The 13,694-nt window shown below is 38.1% G+C and overlaps 1 protein-coding gene across 2 annotated transcripts in view; it reads right to left on the bottom strand.

Annotated features, from left to right (window-relative positions):
• The window catches only part of NBAS (NBAS subunit of NRZ tethering complex), a 426,675-nt gene that overhangs the window by 160,646 nt on the left and 252,335 nt on the right, over positions 1-13,694 (bottom strand). The window lies entirely within an intron of this gene.

Here is a 13,694-nt window from a genome sequence, read left to right as displayed (position 1 = left end):
ACAGTTGCCATATATGGTAAGTAGACTTATGGGTCCCCAGTGATGGCCATATCCTTATGCCTAGAAGCTGTGACCATGTAACACGGCATGGCAAAGAAAATGGCAGGTGTGATTAATGGTACAGACCTCGAAGTAAGGAGATTATCCTGAATTATCTGAGTAGGACCAAGCTAATCACAAGTCCCCTTAAAGCAGAGGACATTTCTCAATGAGGATCAGGGAGAGTGAGTGTCAGAGATAAGCCATGGGGGAAGAGGCAGGAGAGATTTTAAGCAGTAGGGAACTCAACCCACAGTTGTTGGCTTTGAAGAGGAAGAAAAGGGAACCACAGGCCAAGGAACGTAGGCAGCCTGTAGACACTGAGAACAGCCCTCAGGTGATATCCAGTAAGATAATGCAGACCTCAGTCCTACAACCACGAGGAATTAAACCTACCAACACCATGAAAGAACACAGAAACAAGATCTTCTCCAGAGCCTCTGGAAAAGAACACAGCCTTGTTGGCACCTTGATTTTGGCCTTGTGTGGCTCTAAAAAGAGATTCAACCAAGTCTGTCAAATTTCTGTCCTACGGGAACTGTAAAATAATCAGTTGCATTGTTTTAAAGCTGCAAAGTTTGTGGTAATATAAGACAGCAGCAACAGAAAACAAATATATTACATTAGAACACAAATAAATGCATTTATTCTTCCTTCTAAAGGGAAACGTATGTAAGCTATATTAACCAATGCTTACAATTTACCCAGCTGGCTATTGTTTGAGGTTCCCCACAAGCATTGTAAACTGGTTTGGTCATGCACAAAAAAGAAAAAAAATTGTTTCTTGTTGGTTTCTTGGGCATTAAAAAGTGCAAAAACCATCAACTCAATGCAATATGATATACTATAATTTAATTATAAAAACAGCAACATATAAAAATGAATGATATGTAAATAAAGAAAAAAAAAAAAAAAACAGACAAAAAGCCTGTATACTATCAGGGCAACAATACAAAAAATAATTGAGGTTTCAGTGCCAATAAAATACAGTATCTCCTCCTGGGTTCCAGATTATGGCAGATACTACAGTTTAGTTCACTCGACTCCACTCAGACCCCCTTACAGATTGTCTTACTGTTGCTAGAAGTTGAGAAGCCAAAAACTATATTTCCTCGATTCCCTTATAGCTGGTGTTCCACACATGCACTCGTTTTCTCTCTCTGTTTATATATCTCATACTAGGCAACAGGGTGACAAAAATGAGTAAGACACAGGCTCTGCCCTCAAGGAGCTCAGAAAATAGGAAGGAAAGCAGAGATATAGAGAAATAATTACAGAATAATAACAACTTTTATACGAGAGGTATTAACGCATAGAGAGTACTATGAGAACACGAAGAGAGATCATTACATCCTCTGCCTGGAGGCGCGATCACTGAAGGCTTCGCAGAGAAGGTAATCTTTCAGAGGGAAAAAATTGACGGTTTCCAGAGAAGAACTGGTGAAAATGATTTCAGAAAGAAACTGCAACTTAAGAGGGTGCAACTTCTGAAATATGGCAAAATAGAGGAACCTTAAGTGACTCAGCAAAGACACAGAACACAGCATGGAAAAAGAAATAGCAGGAGGTGAGGAGAGACCTATAAGCCCTGCAAGAGAACTAGAAACCACACCCAAGAACCTCCATTGTCAACTAGAGGGAAGGGAAAGCCACTGGAAGGCTTTAAAAAAAGGGAGTAACATAATTAGATTTGTATTTCAGTAATATTCTTCCAGGATCAAGAATCCAGTTAGGAGACTGGTGCCTCAATCCCAGTTTAAAATAATTAGGGACTGAATTACGGTAGTGACACTGGGAACATAATGAAGTTATCATAAGGTATTTTCCAATTAAATGTATATATAATGTTTAAATGTATTTATCCTAATTCATATAAATGTAAAAAGGGCCTGAGGTAAGTCAGATAAGTAGAGAAATTCCATCCAATCAGCTAACAAAGAAAGTTCAAAATGGAACTTACTGGAGATCTGGGAGAAAGAAAAAAAAATGGAAGGAAAGTCAATAACAGAAAAACTGGCCGGGCGCGGTGGCTCAAGCCTGTAATCCCAGCACTTTGGGAGGCCGAGACGGGCGGATCACGAGGTCAGGAGATCGAGACCATCCTGGCTAACACGGTGAAACCCCGTCTCTACTAAAAATACAAAAAACTAGCCGGGTGAGGTGGCGGGTGCCTGTAGTCCCAGCTACTCGGGAGGCTGAGGCAGGAGAATGGTGTAAACCCGGGAGGCGGAGCTTGCAGTGAGCTGAGATCCGGCCACTGCACTCCAGCCTGGGCGACAGAGCGAGACTCCATCTCAACAACAACAACAACAAAATAACAGAAAAACTATAATTGTTTGTGAAGCATGGTCAGATATAGTGGAGGTAAAAAAAAAAAAAAGAGCAGTGCAAGTTGCTGAGGTATACAGAGGACCAGGTTCATACAGAGAAGAAACAAAGACCTAGATACATTATTTACCAGCAATAAAGTCCAGCATCTTGTTTATAATATTTAGGAATCATAATGGCTACCATTTATTAAACACCTACTATGTGTCCAGGACTGAGCTAAGTGTTTCATACAAGCATCCCTACAATTTACAATAACACTATGAAAGTGTTAAAAATTATAATGCTACTTGACAGAAAAGTAAACTGAGGACCAAATAAGTTAAATATGCTGCCTACCGACAACTGGCCTAGAGGTGTCTCCTCCTCTCTTCTCCTTAACCCAGTCTGGCATCAAAGTGTACAGTTCACTTGTTCTTTACAGGATTTTGACACGCTGGCAATATTACATGCGCATTTATATTTGTATTTATTTAAGCTCATTTGTTTTCTGCATTATAAAACTAATACAAGTTCACTAAACATGGTTTGCAAATTCAAAAAAAGTATGCAAAAGAAAAAGAATACTATTTATTCACAGTCCCATGATGCAAAGACAATTATGGCCAGCATATGTTCTCCCTTCCTGTGTTTAATCCATGGTATCCTTTTTAAACAACTTTTCATTGATGTATAAGTCATATCAAATGATCATATGGTTTAACAAAATTTAACAAGCTTATGTAACAAGCCCTTAGGCAGAGAAACATAACACCACCAGAATCCTAGAAGCTCCTCTCGAGCTCACTTGCAGCCACTAACCCTGCTAAAACAAATACTACCCTGATTTGCAGCAGCATAAATTAATTTTGTCTATTTTTATACTTCATATGAATGAAATTATGTACTCTTTTGTTCTGATTTCTTTCACTCAACACACATTCATTCAGATTTTGAGAATAAAGATTGTTCAACTCCACGCCTGTAATCCCCGTACTTAGGGAGGCCAAGGTGGGAGGATGAGTTGAGGCCAGGAGTTTGAGACCAGCCTGGGTAACACAACGGAATCTCATCTCTATAAAAAGTAAAATAAAAAAAAATTGTTCAACTCATTACTATGTCATATCATGTTGTAACAAACATGCCAGAACTTACTTATTTTTTCTTCTATTAATGAGCATTTGGGTAGTCCCCAGATTGAAGATAATACCAATAGTGCTGCCCTGACATGCTGGTAATTCTATTTTGGTGAACATATGCTTTTCTGGTATATACTTAGCAGTGGAATTGCTAAGGCATAGAATATACATTTGTCCAGATTTAGTAAATAGTGCAAATATTTTCTGAAGTGGTTATTACACTAGCCAGCAATTATAAGAGTTCTGGTTGCTCCACATCCATACCAACAAATGGTATTTCATGTCTTTTTCATTTAAGCAACTCTGGTAATTCTGTAAGGGTATCTCTTTGTGATTTTAATTTGCATCTCACCAGAGACTAATGAAGTTGAATACCTTTCTGTGTATGTTGGGCCATTTGAATACATTCTTTTGTCAAGTGTCTGTTGGAGTCTTTTGCCATCCTTCTAATGGTTATCCATCTGTTTTATTCACTTATAGAAGCTGTTTATATATTCTGGATACACATTCCTTATTAAATACATGAATTGTAAATATTTGCTATTACTCTGTATATTACATTTTCATTCTCTTAATAGTGTCTTGTGATTAACAGATGTTAATCTGTTAATTGGACTAATCTTAAATTAGTCCAATTCGTCAGTTTTTAATTATGATTAGTATTTTTTGTATCATATTTAAGAAATCTCCAGTCCGGCAACAAAGTAAGACTCCCATCTTTACAAAATAAAAAATAAAACCCAGGCATTGTGGCACGTGCCCCTAGTCCTAGCTCTGTGGGAGGCTAGGTAGTAGGATTGCTTGAGCCCTGGAGGTTAAGGCTGCAGTGAGCTGTGATCGCACCACTGCCTTCCTGCCTGGATGACAGGGATCCTCATTTCCAAAACAAAAACAAACAAACAAACAAAAACGGAAATGGAAATCTTTGCCTGTTCCAAGATCAAAAAGATGTTCTAAGTTTTCCTTGACATGTAATATTTTTGCTGTAAGTAAAATCTTAAGACAGTATCACACTTTTACCCATTCAAATATTACATGCATACTATTAATGCACTTGCCATAATATATTGATATTTATTTTTTTGTTCTTTCCAACTAGACAGTGAGCTATTCAAGATCAGGGACACAATTTACTCATTGCTATAGCCTCATAGTATGAGAAAAATCTCTATTGCTTGGATGTATATATAGGTGTAAGAAGTCTGGTTTTACTGTGCTGTTTAAATGTTTGAAGATATGTTTTCAAAGGTCTCATTTGTGGTCAGGCGCAGTGGCTCATGCCTGTAATACCAACACTTTGGGAGGCAGAAGTAGGCAGATAACGAGGTCAGGAGTTCGAGACCAGCCTGCTCAACATGTGAAACCCCATCTCTACTAAAAATACAAAATTAGCTGGGCATGGTGGCACACACCTCTAATCCCAGCTACTCGGGAGGCTGAGGCAGGAGACATGCTTGGACCCGGGAGGCAGAGGCTGCAGTGAGGTGAGGACACACCAATGCACTCTTGCCTGGGCGACAGAACAAGACTCCATATAGGAAAAAAAAAAAAAAGTCTCATATGTTGTATTCAGGGTGGGTAAATGTTATTCAAAAAAGATTTCATGTCACATTTTCAATTCCTGTTCATCTTTAGAATCTTCTAAATTGAGAGGATGTATTGAATGATTTGAAAGTCATCAAATAATCCAAGTATAGAACTGAAAATATAAACATGATAAGAATTATGGCACTTAAGCAGACTACAACTTCATTTAGAGGTAAATGAAACCAATTCAAAAATATCAATAAAAAATGCAGGCTAAGCCAGCACAGTGGCTCATACCTGTAATCCTACTAGTTTGGGAGACTGAGGCAGGAGGATCACTTCAGGCCAGGAGTTTGAGACTGGCCTGGGCAATATGGCAAGATCTCATCTCTACAAAAAAATTTAAAAATTTATTTAATTGTTTAAATGTTATATTTAATATTTTAAAAATTAAATAATTTTTTTGTGGTGGCATGTGCCTACAGTCTTAGCTACTCCAGAGGCTGATGAGGGAGGACTGCTTAAGCGCAGGAGTTTGAAGCTGCAGTTAGCTATAATGGTGCAGTCCAGCCTGGGGGACTCACGGGGAAAGAGTGGGAAGCAGGTGAGGGATACAAGACCACGAATTGGGTTCAGTATACACTGCTCGGGAGATGGGTGCACCAAAATCTCACAAATCACCATTAAAGAACTTACTCATGTACCCAAATACCACCTGTTCCCCAAAAATCTATGGAAATAAAAAGTTAAAAACAAAAAGAAAAAAAGAAAAATGCAGGCCACAAAACAATTATTCTATTTCATAAAGAGGACCTAAACTGTGCTTCGTATCTAGCTCAGGATAGGAATCTTAAATGTATGCAAGTTAAAAGTTTGTTTCAGAAGATAAATGAAATTCACACGCTCAGAAACGTATGTGATCAAAGGATTTCCTCTAAGAGCTTCTCCTAATGAGAATCACAAAAAAGAAAGTAAAATGAAAGGCTCATTTGGACCACAGAAGCGGTATTTAATTTGGGGGCAGTCTACCAAGATCACAGTTTAACCAGAAACATTAATGAAGAAAATAGATTTCATTTAACTTCATATAATGGAGAAAGAAAAATGAGGTTAGGCAAAACTTACCCCTGAAATGATTACTACTGCCACTTTTTATATTCACAGTGGCACACTGCTAATTAATTTAGAGTGTATAACAGCAGAAATAGATTAAACCTCAAAACCAAGTCATCAGTTCCCAGCATAAAAGTTAACATGAAATCTCATTAATGTCAAGTGTGTTACACAGCTCAAAGCTTAGCTTATTAAGCACTAATAATATTTTTCAAATCCTATAACAACAGACACCATCACCAAACAAGTTCACAAGAACATGGATAGTTCCATGTGTCGAGTGTGACTCACAGAAAAAAATTGTTGGCCTATTACTACGACAAATAACCTATTTGGGAGTAGCTTTTTCCCATATCTGGCAATAAGGGTTAATTTCTGAGAAATCTATTGGCCTACTGCAAACTGAACTGGTGGTACATATAAACTAGGCAAGGATTACAAACAGTTTAGGTTGAGCTCAACCACTACTACTCTCCTCCAACATAGCCTAAAGTAACCCAAAGTACTTCCCTGCACCTAACACTTACTTATAGCAAATTTCATCTGAACTCAAAATACTAAGCATGCAATCCTTATTACCGGTGATACTACTTTTAGAAATACCTATCAGAACAAGCAACAGAAAAACACTCTATGGAGTACATCACTCTAAAGTCTGACTCTGCTTCATCTCATCTGCCAATTAGCAGGCAAAGTTACAGTTTAGCTGCTCTCATGTTTAGGGGCCATGGACTCCTATACATGTCTGATGGAAGCTGAGCCCTTTACCCAGAAAACGGAACAAATGTGCACGTGCACTCACATGAATACAAAGTCACAAACACACACACACACACACACACACACACACCACACACACACACATCAAATTAGGCATACTGGCCAGGTGCAGGGGCTCACGCCTGTAATCCCAGCACTTTGGGAGGCTGAAGCAAGAGGGTTGCTTGAGGCCAGGAGTTCGAGACCAGCCTGGGCAAAATATTGAGACCCCGTATCTAAAATAAATAAAATAAAAATTAGCCAAGGATAGTGGCATGTGCCTGTAGTCCTAGCTACTTCGTGGGCTGAGGCAGAAGGATCACTTAAGCCCAGGAGTTCAAGGATGCAGTGAGCTGTAACTGTACTACACTGCACTCCAGCCTTGGTGACAGAGCCAAACCCTGTGGTCTAAAATTTTTTTTAAAAATTAATATTAGGCATACTACTTCAGGGGTTTTAGAGGCCAAACTCTTCTTGGATCTCCTAGAATTCTTGGATCCAGATTATAAAACCTACATTCTGGAAAAAGAGAGGTATATAAAGCATATTTTTATTTTCTTTTTTCCATGCCCAATTTTTAAAATTACTTTTGATAAATGACTTTGGGTTCTAGATGAACCCACAAAGTAAGTTTACTGACCACATAACTTGTTATGCCTACTATGTTTAAGACCCGGTGCTAGGCAACAGGATTACCATGACGATTAAGATATGGCCCCTGTTCCTAAGAAACTCATGGAACAGTAAGGAACAAAGGAAAATAAGGCAATTTGCCTTATTTCACCAATGAACTGAGAAATTATCAAATAGGATCCCATTCAAATATTCCTCCCCATTTAATAGTAGAACTTATGCCCACTCATCACATCCATATCTTACTTCCCTCATTTACTCATTCATTCTTCCACAAATGTTTATGACATCAACTTGTGACAGGCATTGTTGTAAATTCTGGAAATATAACACTGACCAAACATGCATAGTATCTGCTACAAAGAGCTCACAATCCAGTAAAAGACAAGCAAAAATAAATATAAAGCATGTCAGAAAAGCATATCAGATAAGTTTTATACATATTTATGAGTTAGAAAGAAAATAAAGCCATGTGGAGGGGTGACAACACGGTAATAACACAGAGAAAGAGTATATTTGAGCAGACACCTGATGGAAGTGAGAGGATAAGTCATATGGATACAGATATTTGGGAAGAACGTTCCAGGTAAAATACAGCAAGTATAAGGATCCAGAGGCAACAGCTTGCTGGGAATGCTTAAAGAATGGCAACAAACAAACAAACAAACAAAGCCAGTATGACTAGAGTCAGCTGAGCAAAATGAATGTGTGTATTGAGGGCAGGGAAGAGGTGTAAGGAAAATAAAGTCCAACATTAAGGCCTCAGAGTGGGGAAAAGAGACCCTGGGTATCCTTGTAGATGATTGTAAAGCCTTAGTTTCCACTCTGAGTGAAAGGTTTTGAGAAATGTGTCATGATCTGATGTATTTTGAAAGAAACACTCTGGCTATATTGTTGACCATAGACTATAGCAAGAGCAGAAGCAGGGAGACAAACAGGACACTACTTTATGACTCTAGGGGAGATACAATGATAATTTAGACCTGAGTGGTAGCAGTGGTGATGGTAAAATGGAGCCCAATTCTGAGTCAACTGTGAAAGTGGGATCAGCAGGATGTCCCATAAAGGAGGAGAAGAATCAAGGATGACAGCAAAAGATTGATGACGTGAACACCTACAAAGAGCTCTATTTTGTGACATGGGAAAGACTACAAAAAGAAGGTCATTGTTTGGGGGATGTGGTAGGTGGGGGGAGGAAGAGGGCTGAAATCAGTAGTTCCATTTTAACATATTGAGATTGGGTTGTCTAAAAGAAATTAACTGGGAAGGGGCAGGGATAGCATTAGGAGATAGACCTAATGTAAATGACGAGTTAATGGGTGCAGCACACCAACATGGCACATGTATACATATGTAACAAACCTGCATGTTGTGCACATGTACCCTAGAACTTGAAGTATAATTAGAAAAAAAAAAAAAAAAAAAAAAGAAATTAGCTATAGATGTTAGGTTGGCAGCTGTACATTCAAGTCCGGAACTCAGAAGAGAGGTCAGGGCTACAGCTATTAAGCAGGGAATCATCAGCACAAAGTCAATTATTTCAAGTCAGGATCATATATGAACGCACTGAAAGAATAAGCGTAGACAGTGATGATGTTTAAAGGCTATGACCTGGGGTATCTAACATTTAGCTGTGGAGATGAGGACAAACCAGTAAAGACAATGAGACACAGTGGCCAGTGAGGTCTGGGAAAAACAAGGTGTATGAGATGTCCCTGAAACAAGTATGTCAAATGTTATTTATAGGTCAAATAAAACAAAGACTGAGATTTGACCCAAGAACTTGGCAACAAGAGGTCACTGGTGGTGACCCAGACACGAGCTGTTCTGGTAAAATGGTGAGGAAAGAAGGTCCCATGGAGAGTAGATGAAAGATAATGAGAGAAAACAAAAAGATGTTACCAATACTAAGTATAAACTAAAGAAATGTAGGAAACGTCTATCAGAGTGGTACAATTTAGACCCTACAGGGCTAAATAATATTATGGTATTTCCTTAAAAGTAAAAGGAAACTGGCCAGGCACAGTGGCTCACATATGTAATCCCAGCGCTTTAGGAGGCCGAAGTGGGCAGATCAATTGAGGCCAAGAGTTCGAGAGTAACCTGGCCAACATGGCAAAACCCTGTCTCTACTAAAAATATAAAAATTAACCGGGTGTGGTGGCACACACCTTTAATCGCAGCTAAAGGGGGCTGATGCTTGAGAATTGCTTGAACCCAGGAGGCAGAGGTTGTAGTAAGCCAAGATAGTACCAATGTTCTCCAGCCTGGGCAACAGAGTGAGACACTGTCTCAAACAAAGAAAAAAAATTAAATAAATAATGAATGAATAAATAAAGTAAAAGAAAACTGTTAACAGCCACAGATTACACTGTACCTAAGATAGAACACTTGAATGTATTATTTTTTGGAAAATGTCTTTTGCAAGTGAATTTAAATAGCAGTTAATAACTCAATAAACAGCAATAGATGAAAAATAAAAATGTATTGCTTATTACTAACATAGTTTAAAACATAAAAATACATTAGAAATGCATAGGCCTTATGAAGAAACAGCAGGATAGAAGAAAGAATACAATCTGAAATTCTAAGAGTGGTGCTAAAAGATGAAGCTACTAGTATAAACCTTTGTGAAGAATGGAAATCTATGATGTAGATATGTCAATCTAATCAAAATTATGATTCACACTCCTGAGTATCAAGCTATCAAATAAGTAAAGATAGTATCCCAGAAGCATGACAATGAGCAAAGTATTTCCTTCTTTGGTCAGACCTGTATGTTGACTAAAATGCAGAAATGGATGTTCTGAATTGTGTTGGCACTGTGTTACCATCCAGATCACTGTAAACTGAATCTTCCACAAAGAACACTCATCAGGCAATATTGTCCAAAAAACAACTAAACAAAAACTAATGAGGACATACCACGCTTCCAGTGATGTGCTGGTATCAACAGTAAACAAAACAAAGTGAGCATTTATACAAAGTTATAAAAATAAAACACAAGAAAATAGGAAATTACCTATCCCAGGAGCCCATTTCTAGCATTTTCTTGCAGAGCAACACCAGCATGAGTATGCAAAGATGTGTACGTAAAATGCATAGTGCAGTTTAGTCTAAATAGAGAAAAGCTGGACACAATCTAAATGTACAAAAGCAAAGGAAACAAGAAATAAGTCACGGTACACGCATCCAGTGAATACCATGACGCCATTATGTAAATGGTCTACATGGAATCACAAGGGCAGATCCAATGACACATATCAGTATTACACGAAACAGTAACCTGCAAAATAATGTATGCAGTATGAATTCATTTTAGTTTATAAAACAAATAAACCTCCAGGAGACAGAGGAGAAGCTATACAGAAAATCTGTTTGTACTTAGGAAAAGTATGGAAGGAAACATATGAAGTTAGAAATGTTTATCTCCGAGCAGTGGGATTCATGGGGCTCAGGAAGATCAGAGAATAGAAAGAGGAGAGGGAGGAAAAAGAGAGAACTTTGTCTTTCACATATATTAATGTGTTGTTCATTAAATTATTTTTATATTTTAAAAAAGCAGAAAGTACAAAGTTACACATACATCTATGTATCTAGTTTATCATACATGTTTCACATCTAATTTCTTTTACTTTCAAGAAATATAGTGTGCCGGGTAATGTCAATATCCCTTATGCCCCTATAAATGAATTATTAAAATTAAAGCTTGCGTTATTTCTGTAACTAAAGAAAACATTATAAACTCCAGTCAACATGGGATGGTAAACTCCTGTTTCAGTACACTAACTGTGCTCTAAAATGAACATAGAAAAAGGAGTCAAAGGACACCCAAGTTCAATAGAGTTCAACATTTTGGGGCTCAGAATTCAGGTATCAGCAGTGGCTGTCAGGTGCTCCTTTCCAGAGAAGAACCGTGAATCAAAAGCATACTCTGCAAAGAAAAAACTTCAGCCAGATTTACTGTCCAGGCTATGCATTTACACAAGCTGTGGGCCTAAGGAGGAAGAGCACAAAAACAAGGCTGAAAGGAACTAGGACAATCCCTTCACTGGCTCCATGTGTGCATTCTCATATTCTCAACCTTACAAAGGGGAAAAAACTTCATGTGAAAAACTACCAACGGACATATTTTTGAGTGAAGTGCCACAGGACTGAGCAGAGAGAAACCACAACACTACAGAATCATTAGGTAAGGAAGGTGGGACAGAATGTTTCATCACTCAAAATTAGCTTGCAAACCAAAATTCCAGAGCACATGGGGAAAAATCAATCAAGCAATAATTACAACAAAAATCACTCCAAATAAAATTATTTCATTTAAAACTTCAAAATAATTCATTTGCATCTTTGTGTGTACTAAAGGTGAAATTTAAAATCTATTAAGAAAGAATAAGTATCATAAGATAAAGAAACATGATTCTATTGAGTTAATTTTTATGTGTGATATGAGGTAAAGTTCTAATTTCTCTTTTTGCAGATGGATATCCCTCAAGTCTACACTTATTTCATAAAAGGATGACTTCTTACTTAAAAAGGTAAATAAATAAATGTAAGTACTAAAAATTACAAAACTTTCAGGAAAAAAGCACAGGCGTAAATCTTCGCAATCTTGGGTTACACACAGATTTCTTAGATATAACAACAAAAGTGTTTGGAGGAACGGAGGCAATATGGCGCACTTCCGGGTTCTTCATCCCCCAACTTTTCCCGCGCGCGCGAAAATGCAGCCGATGCCCGGGAAGGTGCAGACCAACTGGGCATGCGCCAGGTGACGTCAATCTGAAGAGACCAAGATTTACCTGGTCGCACCTGCGGAACGCCCCCGGACACGCCCGTGCCCCGCCTATCGCCCTCCCACTCCCAGAAAAGCCACTCCGGACGAGTGTCACGAGCGGACTTCCCAGCTTCCCCACTGCGGTCGGGACTGTCGGAACTCCGTCCAGAGCAGCACGGGGAACTCTGTGGGCCTCATTTGCCGGAGGCCAACAGACCTCTCCTTACCCACCTTCTTCCCCTGAAGCTAGGTGACCAAAATAAACTTGCAGTTTTGCTCCTACCCTTGCCTAGTCGCTGGTTCCTTTGCGCCCGATCTGGTGGTCTTAGAAAAAAACAAAACAAAAAGTACAACCCATAAAAGAAAATATTAATAAACAAGACTTCAGGAACATTAAACATTTTTTGTACCTTAAAAGCCAGCATTAAGAAAATAAAATGTCAAATATATATTGAGAGAAAAAATACTTTCAAATCATAAATCTGAGGAAAAAAAAAAACACTTGACTACAAGATGTTAAAAAAAACAAAACAAAATAAAAAATCTCTTACAGCTCAATAACAAGACAAATAACCAAGTTAAAAAATGGGTAAAATATTTGGATACCATTACATTAAGAAAGTATAAGAATAGCCAGCCAATAAGCACATGAAAAAAAAAGAGCTCATCATCATTAGTTACTTGGGATATAAATATCAAACAAATATCATAATGAAATAGTACATATATAGGAATGGCTTTAATAAAACAATTCAATCAAAAACCAGTTAAAAAAAAGACCGCTAGCTGAAATAATAAGAAAAAGAGAGAAGAATCAAATAGACAAAATAAAAAATGATAAAGGGGATATGACCACTAACCCCACAGAAATACAAACTACCATCAGAGAATACTATAAACACCTCTACACAAGTAAACAAGAAAATCCAGAAGAAATGGATAAATTCCTGGAGACATATATACACACTCCCAAAACTAAACTAGGAAGAATTTGAATCCCTGAATAGACCAATAATGAGTTCTGAAACCGAAGCAGTAATTAATAGTCTACCAACCAAAAAAAGCCCAGGACCAGACGGATTCACAGCTGAATTCTACCAGAGGTACAAAGAGGAGCTGGGACCATTATGTCTGAAACTAATCCAAACAATTGAAAAGGAGGGACTCCTCCCTAACTCATTTTATGAAGACAGCAGCATCCTGATACCAAAACTGTGCAGAGATGTTGCGGGAAGTCAGGGACCCTGAACAGAGGGACTGGCTGAAGCCACAGCAGAAGATCATAAATTGTGAAGATTTCATGTACATTTATTAGATCCCCAAATTAATACTTTTATAATGTCTTACGCCTGCCTTTACTGCAGTCTCTGAACATAAATTGTGACAATTTCATGGACACT

The sequence above is a fragment of the Trachypithecus francoisi genome, unplaced genomic scaffold (genome assembly GCF_009764315.1).
Source record: "Trachypithecus francoisi isolate TF-2019V2 unplaced genomic scaffold, Tfra_2.0 Lachesis_group17, whole genome shotgun sequence".
Classification (NCBI taxonomy): Eukaryota; Metazoa; Chordata; class Mammalia; order Primates; family Cercopithecidae; genus Trachypithecus; species Trachypithecus francoisi.
The sequence above is the reverse complement of the archived record's forward strand: the minus strand, read 5'-3'. Positions and strand labels throughout refer to the sequence as shown.